Source organism: Zalophus californianus, chromosome 12 (assembly GCF_009762305.2).
Source record: "Zalophus californianus isolate mZalCal1 chromosome 12, mZalCal1.pri.v2, whole genome shotgun sequence".
Lineage (NCBI taxonomy): Eukaryota > Metazoa > Chordata > Mammalia > Carnivora > Otariidae > Zalophus > Zalophus californianus.
The window spans coordinates 16,221,072-16,231,404 of NC_045606.1; positions in this window are offsets into that span (position 1 = coordinate 16,221,072).

A 10,333-nucleotide genomic window follows, 5' to 3' on the forward strand; every position below is an offset into this window, starting at 1 on the left:
TTAATGACAGGGTACAGGCATTTGTTGCCCTGTTTGCGTGAATACTGGGGAGGGTTTGCCATCCTGACCCGAGGAGGAAGAGTCGTCAACTCATCCTGTGTTCCACCAGGACAGCCAAGAACTTGGGCCTGTTCCCTGTGGCATGGTGTCACGTCTGTGCATCCATGCCTAAAAACAGGGAAAGAAAGCCAAGGACCACCACCAAAGGAGGCTGTTTGAGGTGAATGGTCCTAATGGTTACATACAAATGGGTTACACACTTTTGATTGTTTTACTGGCGATGCCTTTCTCCCAAAAAAAACCTCCCTTTTGAGGGATTGCCCCAAATGACAGTGATTTGGGCCCTGGTGTCTAAAAGGACCAAAAAGAATGGTGCATTTTTATTGTCCCAGTGGGGCACCAGAGTGGTATCGGGAGATGGGACGAGCCTGGGGAGCTGCCAGGCCTCGAGGGTGGGGGAGGGGCAGAGGGCGTGTGGGGACAGGGTTGTGGGGCGGCCCAGGGGCTAGGGGGTGGCTTTGCAGCAGGAGGATGGAAGGGGACTGTGGCTGAGAGAATGCTGGTTTTAGGGTCTGGGGTTTAGAGGTTTAGAAATAGAGAGTAAGGGGCAGGGTCCCTGGGTTCCCATAACTCCCAGGAGGGGCTTTCTTGTGCATTCGCATAAGGGGCAAAACTCGGTTGGGACGAAGTAGGGCAGCCTCTCCTTTGAGGGAAACTGGTTTGAGGAAGACGCCGTGGGGCAGTAGGAGCCTGAAGCGTCTGGATGCGTGGGTGGGAATCTCACTTCTGGCAACCATGTCAGCACCCTCTGCTGCCTTTCGAATGGTTTCAGTAGTCCCAGTAAAATGTAGGAGCGCTGCCCTCTAACTGGGAGGTATAGGAAGAATTCTGTGGACTCGAGGTCAGATGGGGCCCCCTCAGGGTTAGAAATGGAGAGGTCATTTAAGTCTCTCCGGTCATGGAAATGTAGACCCACTGGACCACGCCTGTTTTGCACAGCGGGAGATGGACCTCATCTCTTGTATTCCACTCCCAGTGGGCCTTAGCTGTGATCCCTGAGATGGTAGGATGGGCACAGCCCCGGGCAATAAATACCCAAATAAGGAGACGGAGGGCCCTGGTATGAATGTGGGAGGCTCCAGCCGCTTTTGCCTTCCCTTCTCCCGCCTTCTCCCTCGGATCCTCAATAACCCTGTCCGCTTTCCCGTGGTGGCAGCGACCGCCTCCTGAGGTAGGTTCCTTTCTTCTGCCCCATTCAGGGGAAAGGCGAGGGGGCTAGCATCTGCGGTATCTTCGAGGAAACAAGCATATAACCTGGGTGGATCATTAGACGTTTATAGATTTTAGGGTCTTTAGAGATCCTGGCCAGTTAATGCAGTTTGGCAGCCGGGAGTAACAATTTCAGGCCTGGTCTAAAAGCCCAAGATAGACAATCATCTCCCCTCTCTCCTTCCTGCTACACAAAATCTTTAAGGAAAGTTTGAATTTCAGTTAAGATACAGTTCTTTATCTTTGTTACAACTTCTTGATTCTTCTCCTGTTATCTTAATTTATGTGTTGTTACTGGAAAAATTTCTGGATAATGTCACCATAAGCCCTCTTCCTAGGCAGCTGCTCTCCTTGCCAGGATATCCCAAAGAGACCTCTCTGGGATTGGGGTCTGCCTCCACTAGCATGCTATGCACAGGGTCTTTAGGGAAAAGCCCCTAGGCTTCTGGAGCTTAATACCAGAGCCTTGGCCTCTTGCTATGCATGGCACTGAGCAATGCCCAGGGAGCCTTTGGGGTTTGCATTTATCAAGGAGCTGGTGTACCTCCTTGGGGTTCTTAGAAGACATTAGCATCAGGTGTTTAGGACACATATATTTGTCCATTCATTTTTTTAGCAAAATCATGTCAGGGATTGACCCACAATATCCCATCAGGTCGGGGACGAGGAACAATAGCAGAGCTAAGTGGGGATGTGGGATTGTTGGCCTTTGTTGTGTCTTCCCTCTGGTGGTGCCCTTGGCTTCCTTTGCAAGGCGATTTCACTCCTCTGGATTAGGACACCTAGTCCAGGCATGACCCACCAATTCAGTAGTCTGCAGTGGAGGTCTCCCATCCTCCTCACCTCTGGGAAGATCCTTCTCTGGGCCTTTAGCCCAGAGCCTCTCCTTGCATGGTGACCACAGCCTTGAGATGTAGTCCACCCCCCTTAGCTCTCCTTGGCCTCACGGCATGGAGGACCCTCACCTACAGAATTGTCAGTTAAGGCCTTTATCATTAGTGGTCTAATCGTCCCGTTAGGTCCTATGCCCTTGATCATGTGGCTCTGAATTATGACAGCAGTGATATTTCTGGGATGGATTCAGCAGGCGACTCACAACAGAGGCAATATGCCAAAGCACATAGTGTGACAGACCTCCAGAAAGCAGTGTTTCCTTCTCAGAGGGAGGAAACTGGGTTAGCCAGTTGCAGCCAAAGGGCATTTCCCTGGGTTAATTGCAAGGGCAGCAAGGCGTTCCTGCTGACTACGCCAATTGTCTTGGGTCCGTCCCAGCCATTCCATAGTGATGCTCTGGCTAGAGATGCCTGGGACGCTCACCTGGCCCATGGAGAGCCCCTACGGACATTTCCACCAGAGCCAATCCTATGGACGGACTGGCCCTTGTGGTTCTTAGTGTGGTGGCAAGATGCATCTCAGCAATAACCATCATGGAACTGGGCAAGACAAGGCTTATTGCTCACAAATCCCAGAGATACACAGCATATCTAGGGCCACACAGTGAGGTCAAGGAGAGAAAGAGCACGGACTTGGGGCTTTGTTTTTACTGGGGTGGAGGTTGGTGTGCCTAGGGTTTCAAGGGTTTACTCTTTATTGGTAAATGTAAAACCTATAAGTAGGAATTAAAGCTCCAGAAAGGAAAAGCAAGCGGTCAAAGGGTCAGTTATGGAAATCAGCCAGAGCTTTCTAAAAAGGGATTTATGGGTACAAGGGCCTGGTTCTTTATCTGGCACTGTGTTTACTTGAGATGGATGTCTTTGGAGTGGATACCTTCAGCAATCAAAAACTTATTGTCAGACATGTACATTACAATCAAAAAAAGCTAATTGTCAGGTGCTTACACTACAAGGTGACTGGCCAGGTTTGGCCCACTGGCCACCGTTTGCTAATCTCTGCAGTCCACTTAAAAAATAATCCAAATTTCTTGCCACAGCCTCTCCCTCCTTCCCTTCCACTATGCTCTAGCCACAGTGGCTCCCTGGCTTTTCCTCCATCCAGCTTTGCTCTGGGCCTTCCTGACCCAGAGCCTTTGTATTTGCTGTTCCCTTTGCCTGGAGGCGCTTCTCATGTTCATCACCTGTCCCTCGTGCCTAGAATAAAATGCCAAAGACTCGTGTGTTCTCTTACCCATTCACAAATACTTCTTCAGTGCCCAGGATGTGGCACCCAGGCTCTGCTCTAGGCTCAAAGTTGACACTCAATAAATGTTGGTTGAGTGAATTAAGGAAAGAATGCATGAAAGCTACCATTTCCAGATTCTTTCTCTAGGCCTCACTGGGATAAGCGTGCAACCATCTATCCACATACTTGTGCATTTTTAGAGCAATTCCTTTATGTCTCCATCACCCTGGTTATGGGCATATGAGCTCTCTGCTGACATTTGAACAAAGGCCTGCATCTAACTGCCCGAGCCCCTTTGTGAAGATGCATATCCACCTGTGCAGGTTGGGGCTGCTACATTCCCACTTGGGTTCCAGAAGCCCCAGGAAGCCGTGAGCACATGCTTAACTCTAGCCACACAGGATTGGAAAGTCTCTGGCTGGGGGAAGACAGGTCCTCAGCTAACCTGGGAACTTTTCTCTTTCAAAGGATGACTTATTTTCCTTTCTCCCTCCACCGAGACAGCAGAGCTCACAGCTTCAGGGACTGCTAAGCACTCAGGGGTGTCACGAAGGAAAGTGACAAGCCTTCTTCCCCAGATCACCGGGGCAAACCTAGATGTCCCTCCCTCAGCGGCATCACCCACTGTTTGCCACTCCCGCTTGTGGTTTTCCCTTCGGCCCTATTCTCTGTGTTCTCTGGCTAAAAGGGGGGAAAAGTTTATAATCCCCTAAAAAACAAAGGTACAATTTTATATAATACTGCCGGATACAACGTACAGAAACAGGCACAGAGCCGCTTTTCACAGGAACACAGTGATCGAATGTATTTTCAGAACAAAGCACTGCAGCACTGAGTTATCAAAATAAGTCAGAGCTGCAGCAACTGGTACCTCGATGCTTTCAGTGGACGCCTGCCTAGGGTGGAGGACAGGGACGAGGGTGACAGGTGCAGGGAGCACGCGGTCTTCAGCAGGGATGGTATGTAGGGTTGAAGGTCCGTGGTCTCGCTCACTGCTCCCCCCTCTGCACGTCTCTCCAAACGCACAAGGGCTAAATCCTCTCACGCAGGTGATATTAGAAGTCCCACTTGGTTTGCAGGGAGCCATGGGGCTGCTCACGGAGCAGGTGCATCTGGGGACCCGGGAGAAGACCCCATTCATCTCTAGAGCTGTGGGGAAATGGCAAAACATGAGGGAAGCTGCCACGGCCTCCGCTTTCCTTTCTGGCCATGTCCAGAAATGGAGAAGTGGGGAAGGAAGCTAGTTTTATAGGTCTTAACACAATTTAAAATGCCCGGTGCAAAATCAGAAATAAAAGGAAATTCCAAGTATAAGCCTGACTGTGGAATCCATTATGGACTGACGTCTCCCCCAAATTCTTATGTTGAAGCCCAACCCCTAGTGTCATTGTGTTTGGAGACAGACCTTTATAGAGGTAATTTAGGTTAAATGAGGTCATGATCAGCTAGGACTAGTGTTGTAACTAGAAGGGACAGCAGAGAGCTCACTAGCTCATCTAAGCTTCCCACCTCCCACCCCACGTGAGTATATAGGGACAAGGTGGGCATCTATAAGCCAGGAAGCAGCATCTCACCAGGAACCAACGTGTCTGGCGCCTGGATCTGGGACTTCCAGAGCTATGAGAAAATAAATGTCTGTTGTTCAAACCACCCAGTCTGTGGCATATTGCTATGGTAGCCTAAGCTAAGAGATAATCCTTTGCAAGTTACTTTATATTCTTTCACCTTCTGTCACCCAAATGCAAATGATCTTTGTGGTGTTTTCTACTTTTTATGGGTTTTCAGCATTAGATCCCCTTGAGTTAGTAAGGATTTGTTGTGTTAAAATGAGGACGGAGAAAAAAAGAACTAATCCATCTTCGGTGCCCATTAAGTGCTAGGTACTCTACAAAGCACCGCATATACATCATTCCCACTTACAGTTCTCATCAGTCCTGTGAGGTGGCACTGCTTTTCTGGACACAGAGATTGCTCAGCTGTAGGAGAGATCTAGTGTGTGAACTCAAGTATGGCCGGCTCCCAAATACAAGCTCCTCCCTCCTTTAAATGATTTCTCCTTGCACCTAAACTACATAAGGTAAAACTCCAGTGTTCACAATGGGAGGAGAGTAGGGCTAGAGATGGGAGGTGCGTCCAGTTGTGAAAGACCAGTATTTTAAAAATGAAAAGGGCGCCTGGGTGGCTCAGTCGGTTGAGCGTCTGCCTTCGGCTCAGGTCATGATCCCAGGGCCCTGGGATTGAGCCCCGCATTGGGCTCCCTGCTCAATGGGGAGCCTGCTTCTCCCTCTCCCTCTGCCTACCGCTCCCCCTGCTTGTGCACTCTCTCTCTCTCTGACAAATTAATAAATAAAATCTTTTAAAAATCATTTAAAAAAAATAAAAAATCCTGTTTTTGAAGGTCAATCCAAAGGCTATGGAGGGAGAGCCCCAGCTGCCTGGGTACCTGGGTTTAGAGCTGCCTGCCCAGGCTCAGACCCACATCTCATTCCTTTCAGATCTGCGCTAGAGTGCCTGCCTTCAGGATGGCCAGTTCTGAAGAAGAATCCAGCTCTCCTGGTTGTGAGGCTGCCGGATGTGATGTTCTGGAAGGCAGAACCACAGCTTCCTTGACTTCCCCACACTTGCAAGTGCTTCCTAAAGTCCCTTAAACATTGTTGGGACTCACTGGAGGTGGCCAGTGGTGTGTCATGATGACTATTTGCCATGGAGAGGGGAAGGACCCAGTATGAAATGAATATGAATGTCATGCCTAACTGCTTACCAGCTCCACTCTGGGGACCAAGTTCATGGGCAGACAATGGCTTTGGGATCTCAGCCCTCTACTTGGCTCAGTCAAACTCCATCTTGCTTCTATCTTAAGTGAGCAAAGGGAGGAAGAGAAGGGGGCACATTGGGAGGTGTGGATTTGCTGGACGGTGTCTAGTTACACCACATAAGAATGGATCCCACCTTCAAGCAATTTTTACATCTTTGAGAGCATGGCCAATGTGCAATGTTTCAGGAGAGCCAGAGGAGTGTAAGCAATAGTCTCTGGACTCAAGTCACCTTCAGAGAAATTAGAGAAAGGGGGTGATCTTCATGTCCAACAATTAGGATCTAGGATGGGGCGCCGTGGTAGTGGATAGAGAGACAGAGACAGAAACAGATTTCACTATGGGCTGGTGAAGAGGGGTCCCAGAAGAGGACCTTGGAAGATGAATTTGGAAAGAGACATGGTAGTCAGAATACTGGCCCCCAAAGATGCCCACTTCCCAATCCCAATGTCATGTCTCTTCAGGGGAATTTAAAGACATAGTGATTTCTGTCATTTTATTTTAAAAATGGGTTAGTTCTTATTGCTTTAACCCCTCCAAGATAAAAAATAAAAATAGGTTAACAGCCAATTGTTAAAGACTTACTCAGAACGCTGTGACGTTGAGATGCGTTTGCTCAGAGGAGGAGAGAAACATTCATTCAACACATGTTGAGTGCCCACTGTGGGCCGGGCACTCTCTTGGGCACTGGGTGTGTAAGGGCAAACAAGACACAGAACTATGTTATGTTACATGGTCAAGATGACTTTGCAAATGTGATTAAGTTGAGGATCTTGAGCTGGGGAGATAATTTTGGATTATCCGGTAGGCCAAATATAATCTGAGCGTCCATTTAAGAGGGGGGAGGAGGGTCAGATGAGTAGATGTGACAACAGAAGGAAGAGATTTGATCAAAACCTCAATGAGATACCACCTCACACCCGTCAGAATGGCTAAAATTAACAAGTCGGGACGACAGATGTTGGCGGGGATGTGGAGAAAGGGGAACCCTCCTACACTGTTGGTGGGAATGCAAGCTGGTGCAACCCCTCTGGAAAACAGTATGGATGTTCCTCAAACAGTTGAAAATAGAGCTACCATCCGATCCAGCAATTGCACTACTGGGTACTTACCCCAAAGATACAAATGTAGGGATCCGAAGGGGTACGTGCACCCCAATGTTTATAGCAGCAATGTCCACAATAGCCAAACTGTGGAAAGAGCCAAGATGTCCATCGACAGATGAATGGATAAAGAAGATGTGGTATATATCCACAATGGAATATTATGCAGCCATCAAAAGGAATGAGATCTTGCCATTTGCAACGACGTGGATGGAACTGGAGGGTGTTATGCTGAGTGAAATAAGTCAATCAGAGAAAGACATGTATCATATGACCTCACTGATATGAGGAATTCTTAATCTCAGGGACAAACTGAGGGTTGCTGGAGTGGTCGGGGGTGGGAGGGATGGGGTGGCTGGGTGATGGACATTGGGGAGGGTATGTGCTACGGTGAGCACTGTGAATTGTGTAAGACTGTTGAATCACAGATCTGTACTTCTGAAACAAATAACGCAACATATTTTAAGAAAAAAGAAAAAGAAGAAGATAGCAGGAGAGGAAGAATGAAGGGGAGTAAGTCAGAGGGGGAGATGAACCAGGAGAGATGATGGACTCTGAAAAACAAACTGAGGGTTCTAGAGGGGAGGAGGGTGGGGGGATGGGTTAGCCTGGTGATGGGTATTAAAGAGGGCACATTCTGCATGGAGCACTGGGTGTTATGAACAAACAGTGAATCATGGAACACTACACCAAAACAAATTATGTAATATATGGTGATTAACATAACAATAAAAAAATTAAAAAAAAAAAAGAAGGAAGAGATTTGAGAGAAGCAAGCAGGGAGCCATGGAATACGGGCAGCCTCTTGATGCTGAAAATAACAAGAACATGGATTCTTCCCTCAGAGCATCCGGAAGGAGCCAGGCCTGCTAACGTCCAGACTCTGAACTTCCAAACTCCTAACTGTGAGGTGATCCATTTGTGCTGTTTCAAGCCACCAAATTTTATGGCAATTTGTTATGGCAGCGATAGGAAATGAATATAAGGGGTCATTCAATTTGGAAAAAAAGGAAGATTGACAAATCCAAAAGTCAGTGACTTTTAAGTGTTAAACCCTCAGTCCCAATACTGGGGTTACGGAGAAGGATGAAAGTATGATGCTAAGACGTGTTTGTCAAGGCAGAGAGCACCACCAACTGAGCGGCTTAAACAATACAGAAAAGTATTGTCTCACAGTTCTAGGAACTAGAAGTCCAAGGTCAAGATGTTGGCAGAGCCATGCTTGAGAAGAATGTGTTCCAGGCCCCTCTCCCAGCTTCTCATAGGTCCTTGGCTTGCAGCAAAATAACTCCAGGTTTCACATGGTGTTATTTCCCTTGGGTGCACGCCTCCGTATATCCCAATCTCTCCTTTTCTTAGTAAGGACACAAGTCATATTGTGTCAGGGCCACCCCCTCCAGGATAACCTTAACTGGTGACATCTGCAGTGGCCCCATTCTCAAATACGGTCACATTCTGAACTACAGGGGGCTAGAACTTCAGATGAATTCAAGGAGTAGGGGGTGACACACTTCAACCCATACCACATGGTAAATGGGAACTTAATCCTGCCAAGCCAACATGTCCTGTGGCTCCCATGATATAGTAGAGGCATGACACCTACAAAAGGAAGGAAAGAAAGTCTCTGCCCTCAAGGATCTGACATTTGTGCCTTGGCTTATAGTAGGCAGAGGTGGCATCAAACTCCACGTGGTCTCAGGTTTGAGACTAGAGAATCCTTAGGTCATCCAGTTGATGACAAATCCTGTAATGAGACAAAGTGAGCAATCCAGGCCAGAAGACTGAGGAAGGAAATCAACGGATTTGGGGAAGAATGTCTGCCAGTGTTGGGGACACTTGCAGCAGGTGTAATACTTAGCTCCCTAGAAGGGCTTAGAGTTTTCTGCAAACCGTGTTCCTAACCGTATCATCATTCCCTATGCTGTTTAATGACTTGACTCCAAATTAATTCTTGAACATGACCCCTTGGCTCTTATCACCCATAGTGCCTTCTGAAAGTGGAAATTCAGAGCATTGGAAAGAACCACCAGAAAAAAAAACAAAAAAACAAAAACAAAAACAGAATATTGGACTCCAGGGAGTGGTTAGCTCAAACATGTGGAGTGGTAGAGGATGCAATGGGCATGAGGGAGAAGTTTCTTGATGTGGCAAGGACAGAGCAGAAGAACACCAATGACTTCATGGACATGGGAGGACTAGTAGGAGAGGCTTTGAAACCCACAGATAAGCGGAGACACGGAAAACAAGAAAGGTACCCTGTGGAGCTCTTCCATCTGCCTCACCCTGCCCGACTTGGGATGTGGGTCAAAGCTGGCCTGGTCCCCAAAGCTTCTTCAGCCGGTGCTCTCACCACATCCCACCTTCACGGAGTGCAGCCACCCCTGTGAGACCACGACAAGCTCATCATCGTTACTTCTACCTCCACTGCTGCCTGGCTATGTCATATCTCTTCAGGGGAATTTAAAGACTTAGTAATTTCTGTCATTTTACTTAAAAAAATGGGTTAGTTCTTATTGCTTTAACCCCCCCAAAATAAAAAATAAAAATAGGATAACAGCCGATTGTTAAAGACTTACTCAGAACGCTGTGATGTTGAGATGCGTTTGCTCAGAGGATGAGAGAAGCATTCATTCAACACATGTTGAGTGCCCACTGTGGGCCGGGCACTCTCTTGGGCACTGGGTATGCAAGGGCAAACAAGACACAGTCCACACCTTCAAGCAATTCACAGGCTGGGTGTGAAGGCGTAGGGGAGTCTAAGCACCACAAGTGTAGCTGTACCCACACCCCAGGGGGAAGCCAGCCCAGACCGGACAGTGAGGGAGGGTCCTGGAGGGCATGCTGAGACCGTAGGGACATTAAATAGATCATGAGTGTCTTAGTCCATTCGGGCTACCGTAACAAAATACCAGAGACTGGGTGACTGACAAACAACAAATTAATTGTTCACAATTCTGGAAGCTGGAAGTCTGAGACCAGGGTGCCTGCATGGTCGGCTTCTGGTGAAAACCCTCTTCCTGACTGCAGACT